The sequence below is a fragment of the Cherax quadricarinatus genome, chromosome 53 (assembly GCF_038502225.1).
Source record: "Cherax quadricarinatus isolate ZL_2023a chromosome 53, ASM3850222v1, whole genome shotgun sequence".
Classification (NCBI taxonomy): domain Eukaryota; kingdom Metazoa; phylum Arthropoda; class Malacostraca; order Decapoda; family Parastacidae; genus Cherax; species Cherax quadricarinatus.
This window is the reverse complement of record NC_091344.1, coordinates 8635215-8642714: the sequence shown is the minus strand read 5'-3', so window position 1 is coordinate 8642714 and position 7500 is coordinate 8635215.

The window sequence follows — 7500 nt, the reverse complement described above, 5'->3', positions numbered from 1 at the left end:
TATGCAATAAGATCACATTAAACAGGTGATTTTAAAATATGCAAAACAACCATTATGAAACAGTAGGGAAATTCCAAGCGCATTCGTGACTACTCACATTGTCAAGGAACTATAGTTCTTTGACAATGTGAAAGCACTTGGAATTTCACTACTCTTTCACAGTGGTTGTTTTGCATGCATATATATGCAATAAGATCACAGTAAACAGGTGATTTCAAAATATGCAAAACAACCACTCTGAAAGAATAGAGAGATTCCAAGCGCTTTCGTGACTACTCACATTATCAAGGAACTATGATAATGTGAGTAGTCACGAAAGCGCTTGGAATTTCTCTATTCTTTCAGAGTGGTTGTTTTGCATGCATATATATATATATATATATATATATATATATATATATATATATATATATATATATATATATATATATATATATATATATATATATATCTTGAAGTGTGATTGACGCTTCTTAATGTTTCGGCAAACCCATCGAAGATAAACAAAAAAAATTATGAAGCCCAATATTTAAATTTTCGTGTGAGATCCTCTCATGTTTAAACAGAAATAATAAGAACATGTATGTATAGCGGTATATAAAGGTACACACCTTAGTAGATAAGGTGCTTTTACCGCGTTCACGGTAAGGTAATTTAAGGAGAATGTTGGGAGTTTCTTCCGTGTTCAAAGCCTTCAGTTATTAAACGGCAATATTATTTGTTTTCGTAGGTTCAGAGGGTCTCATGACACCGTCCTAGGGGCCGCATGCGGACAATTGACCGCAGGTTGGTGACCCCTGCATGAGACTATGGGTGTCGAAACCTTCCCAGTGTGTAGTGAAGTGTCGTGACAGTGATATCTAGCGAACAGTTTATTGTGGAATGACGTAGCTGTGTAGTGGTTGAAATATTGTGTAATATCAAAGAAATAATGTGCAAAGGGAAATTTAATGAAGAGCATTGTAGAGTAAGTTTGTAAATTGTGTAATTTAAGTAAACATCCTTATTGTTTTCTTTCTCTCATTAATTTACACACACACACACACACACACACACACACACGCACATACATGCACATACATGCACACACACACACACACACACACACACACACACTACTTTTGACAACTATTAACTAATTAACTAACACACACACGCACGCGCAAGCACCTTTCAGAAATTGGAATGTTTACATGCTCCAAAAAGTGTTTATGACATTCATCTTACCAAAAGTGGATTATGTGACAGTGGGGTTATGTCCACATAAAAAAACATGTTCTTAAAATAGACAATGTCCAGAGACTACGTGAGTTCTTTCAGCCTGATTGCTTCGTTATATTTAACGTCTTGCGAACGCATTAATGCTTCGTTTTACATGTTCACTGTCAGTTAACATTAATCCGTACAGCAGAGATTAAAGTAAATCTTTAGTGTACATACACTCAGAGATATATATACACAGATTTATATACCCTCTGGGTTCAGTTTTTTAATTTTTTTCAAGTTATTGATGGAAATTTAAGAATCGTTTCCAAGTCTAATTCAAATGACTGAAACCAATATGAACTTATTTTGGTCCCACAAGAGAGAGAGAAAGTCTCTCTAAACATTGTAACCACAATCATTAGCTCATAAATTGAAACAGAAACACGAAAACCATTTACATAATATTAAGAAGATGTGGTGATACAGAAGGCTCTTTACCACAATCAGCAGGACACCAAAACTATAAATATAGGTAAAACTGATTCAGAAAAGCCACAAAAAGACCATTTTTTCAGAGTAAAAGCAAGACACCACGAGCATAGCTATACTGCTGTTCCTTCAGGTAAATAACTGCTACAGGTATTTTAAATAGTTATTTACAAATAGGCATTTGGAAATAGGTATTTACAAATAGGTAGTTCCACAGATAAATATAACTGTACAAATAGCCACGCAGACGTAAACCTAAACTAGTGCCCTGACAAATTTAAATAATTGCTCTCAGTCGAACATTAGAGACACAAACTTAAGAACATGTCTTCGTCCTGAGAGGCTTTGGTCAGTGTTTAGTTTAGTTACACCATGACTAGACTTGATGAACCTCAACGTTAAGCGAAACATCGTCAGAATAAAGACTTGCTTTGCCTACTGTTTCTCTTTACAACACTTGTCGGCACCATTTGCCAAGCAAACCATCATCAATCGTACACACAAGCACAAAAATTGAGGTAGTCAAAAATTTAAGAGAGGCAGAAACAATTATAAGAACAGAGAGCAAAATGCAAATAAAAGAGACAGCAGTAAAAAAAATATGTATAGTCAATCCGACAGTCAAGAAGACAGACACACAGGCAGACAGAGACTCTGGCACATCGAGACACGTCGCAACCAACACTTAAATGGACAGGTAAATAGAAAATATAGCACAAAAAATTTGCTATCTGAATTAATTTCATGGAGATGCGATTTACCAAATGAGTCTTCAATTCATGCAAAAGCTTAAACGTAAAAAGAAATATATTAATACCTTTCTTTTCTGAAATGAAATTGCACAGTAATCACCAACTCACGACTTAATAAGTGAGGCGCCTATGTTCACAAATTAATCCGGTGGACGAAGAAATAGAGAGGAGCTTTAATATATATTATGGCGTACATGTTATTATATAATTCTAAAGTCTGGAAAAGAGAAATACTTGACAGGATCTGATAAACGTACGCCGTTATCTTGACCTAATTTCACCTAAGAAGCTCTCAAAATGCTGGCTTCACAACTAAGAGCCTTCGTAAGTGACAACAGGTCTAAAGAATTCTATTTCAGATCGCTAGAAGAGGGAAGAACTTGCGATGATGGAGTACATGACAATAGATGTATTGAAGAGCTTTTTTAACAGCATCGCTTCACCCATACAGAGGTTAAATATAGTCAGTGACTTGACAAAGCACTCTACGCCGGCGAAACGTTGTCGTTATTAAAGGTATCCACGAAGCATAACATAATTTATTCCAGTTTATATATATATATATATATATATATATATATATATATATATATATATATATATATATATATATATATATATATATATATATATATATATATATATACTACATTTCAAACTAGCTAAATTACAGACACACAATGGAAGATATTGCACGAAGCTGGGTCACCTTTACTTGGCTGGGTGATTCTGATAAATGCACTTGTGAGATAATTCTCTTCAAAGTACAGTGCTTGGACGAAGCTCTCAGAATTTCATTTCATGCCGAGGATACTTCCACATTCTTCAAAATTTCAGCGACTTGAATACCTTGATAGGGGGGGAGGTGATGGGCTCTTGATCAAAAGAACTTGGGCCATATCTTTCTCTTCCTCCGATCGGACTTGCTTACCCCAACATCTACTTCCTAGGCGCTCCATGGCTCTTTCTAATTAATCGCTTCCCTGGACTATAATAACGACTATAATCTGATTTACCGCTTATTCACGAATTCAAAAGAAATCAGAGGCATCATTAAAATAAATAGCAGCAGATCCAATAAGAAAAGCCGAGTTGCAGAACAAGCTTTGTTAGGATAACGTTTAGCACCGTAAAGCTTCACCAAGTCATTACTTGGTATGGCTCCACACAGAACAAAATGAAGTCTCAATAAAAGCTGGTGCTGCAATGGGTATCTTTTATTTACTATCACTGGTAGTGCGCCATTGGGATCTCGAAAGCAGACCATCTGATGTTTGAGGAAACAGAAGGAGAGGACACAAATATGAACGCTGAAATATAGACATAAATAATTCATTCGGTGTGAAGGACGTTGAGAAATTAGAAAACATTAGGGATAAAGGCAAGGAAAAGTAATCACCAAGAATGGCTTCAGAAGTACGTAAGAAGGAAGAGTAACTACAGCAGATAGTCAATAATCGAAGAGCTGCAGTAGATTCCTGCAGAAATGCGCACGCACACGCGAACACACACATACACACACACACACACACATCCTGGTCAAAGGAAATTAGCGTTCGCCAAACAAAATAAAACACGCCTGATTTCTTCTCCACCTCATTGTTCGTTCAGCTTCAATACGCTGGCGACCTCGTCTTGATTAATCTATTTACACTATGAGCTGCGCAGAGCCGGTTAAAAATGCCTGTCTCACGCGCACATTCCTTTTCCGACCCTTCAAGAGGATGCCTTGATGATGTTGAAGGGTTCTTGATCCAAATAATTAGAGCATCATTCATGTTTCCTGGAGGTAAACTTGAGTACCCTCAATGCCTCAGGGCATGTATGACCTCTACGACTTTAGCACTTTCCAATATAATAATAATAATAATAATAATAATAATATTATTATTATTATTATTATTATTATTACAGTACTAATTTATTAATACTAGAAAGGACATTAGTACTATACAGAGTTTGCAAGCATGTATTGTTGATGCTGTTTATCTCAGGCATTACTCTGTACATTACCACTACGATATTTATACTGTTAATATACTAATATTGCTGCTACTATTACTACTACTACTGCTACTTCTACTTCTCGTATTACTACTACTACCACTACTACTACTACCACTTCTACTACTACTACTACTACCACTACTACTACTACTACCACTACTACTACTACTACTACTACTGCTACTACTCGTACTAGTACTACTGCTACTCGTACTACTACTACTACTACTCGTAGTAGTAGTAGTAGTAGTAAGAGTAAGAATGATTAATAATTCGTAAATGCTAAAATGGGAGAAAATGATTTAGAGGGTGTAGCAGGCAAATTTGGAGAACTAGAGGTAAATAATAATGGGCCCCTTAATATAACTAAGTATGAAACAAGATTTGGGAACAGATAATAAATATTTGAAGAAAAAGAGTATAAGTACATGAGATGATATTGGGCGCAATTATTCAAAGTTGTCATGCTATGCATTATTATATAAAATACTTAGGAACACTTCAGGATGTGCATGTTATTAGCTATATAAGATCATTATTTAATGGTAGGTACAATAAGAGTAAGAGATAGATGAGGGTCATGGAGAAATTCATCAGAGTGTAGGGGGATTTTCAACAAATGGGTGAAAGGCGGGTTAGACTGAGTACAGGTAATGAGGAAGGGATGGGGGAGTCGACGAATTCTGGGGTAGATTTAAGAATGTTGTTAAATATTTTAAAGAGGACAGCAGACGTTTTTGGGCATGAGAAGAAGAGCGATTGTTGTAATGATAAGGGAAAGAGAATGGTAAGAGAGAAAAAATTAGCACATGAAAGGTTTTTACAAAGGTAAAAGGGATATACGGAGGACGAGTAAATTGAGAATAAAAGATAGATTTAAAAAGTTGTGAGGGAGTGCAAAAGGAGAGGTTTCATCAGAAAAAATTGTTTGAGATTAGCAAGCTGGGAAAGCCCAGGGAACAAATGGATTCATCATTTGGAAACAAATGAAGGGAGACATTGGATTGGGAGATGGGGATGCTGGGAAGTTGGAGAGAATAATTTAAGAAGTTAAATGAAAGGAAGGTTATTTCATGCATTGGACAGGAAGGTATAACATCTTGTAGGAGTAAGGAAGAGCTATATGTGAGTGTGGGTGACGTGCGTTAGGCAGTGGGTATAATGAAAAGAAGTAAAGCAAGAGGAGTAGATGGGAACAAGACAAATGTTAAAAAAAGCTGATGATGTAGTGTTGGAATGATTGGTATATTTGTTCAGTGTATACATTAAAGGAAAAAGGGCATATAGTAGTTGGCTGAAAAAATACATAGTTCCTTTTTATAAAGGTACGGGGGTAAAAAGAAGATTGCAGGAATTATATGGGATAAGCCTGTTGAGTATACAAGTAAAGTTAATGATTGAGTTATTACTGAAAGAATTAAAAGTAAGACAGAAGGTAGACTACAAAGGAACAAGAAATTTTTAGGAAATTGAACAGTACTTAAACTTAAGGAACTGTTTTGTAGATATATGGTTTTAGAAAGGGCATATGGTACGGTGAATAAGGGTGCAATGTAGCTTGGACATCCAAAAGGCTTTTGTGGGCGCATTAGATAGGAGAGAGTGCAGGCAAGTGGTTTTTATGACTGGGAATGTGAATAAGGTAACTTTTATAAAGGATTCAGGGAAACCAGTCAGCCGGATTTGAGTCCTGGAGGAGACAGTATTGTGTCTACTCTGAGGGGGAGCTATGAGAGCAATATGAACTGTGTCAAGACGCTTCTGGCAAAACAGTGATCGAATGAGTGACAGTGAAGATGTTTTTTCTCTCTTAAGGTCTCTCTCCCTCGGTGGGAGATGGCCGGTGAGCTAAGAATAATAATAATGATGATAATTTGATGATAATAATATGATAAAATTTAATGTTTATGAAAGACTTCGTACATTTAAGTTTATCTTAATATGTGTACACATTATAATATGGAAAAATTTACTCTTCGGAGCCAGAGTATCTGTTTATATACAGCCGCAACTTATCCTGTGAGCTGAAGTTCATTGTGCTCCCGTAGATCATCCTCCGAGTGGTAGTTTATTGTGCCCCCGTAGATCATCCTCTGAGCAGTAGTTTATTGTGCTCCCGTAGATCATCCTCTGAGCAGTAGTTTATTGTGCTCTTGTAGCTCATCCTCTGAGTGGTAATTTATTGTGCTCCCGTAGATCATCCTCTGAGCAGTAGTTTATTGTGCTCTTGTAGCTCATCCTCTGAGTGGTAGTTTATTGTGCTCCCGTAGATCATCCTCTGAGCAGTAGTTTATTGTGCTCTTGTAGCTCATCCTGTGAAACATAGATAATTATGCACCTGCATCTCATCCTGTAAGTGGTAGTGTTATAAAACGGGATGGGTCTTTGTCAAACACCACTTTACACATTTATCTACACCATTATAATGTTGAAGTCATTTCATTTATTGCTTGCACATTTTGCAGCTAATTATTTTCTCAGTGCAATATTTAAATGCAATTATGAAGCATTCTCATTATCCTTATAAACAATGGTCACTTAGAAGATTAGAATATCATCAAATAATAAATTAATTTAATTAGCCAGTGCAAAATATAGTCTCAAAATTTCTGATAAATTTTTATCAACAATGAATTTATTTGCCATTTCCTGTAAAGCTTCTTTAAATGTGTCACTAAATGTATGAATGTTAAAAAATATATATATATTACAGCGTGAGATCACACGAAGATCGACGTCTCTATACAAACTAAAGTATTGTAGATGCTTCTAACGTAGCCTTAATCCAGTAGCGACAACGTCTAATAGTCTACTGCTATTTCGTTCAATAATATGTTTTACTTAACACATTTCATTATGATGGGCAATAAATCTGCTAATTCTTACCTGTCTAGTTCAACTTCTTCAAACTCGCTTGCTTAAATTTGTCTAGAGGTCTAGACAATTTGTTCTAGAGGTCTAAGTGAGGGGAATCCACAAAGATTTAACTTGAAATTATTTGACAATAATTTCTACGTATCTGTGAAGGACCTCATACATAAGCAAG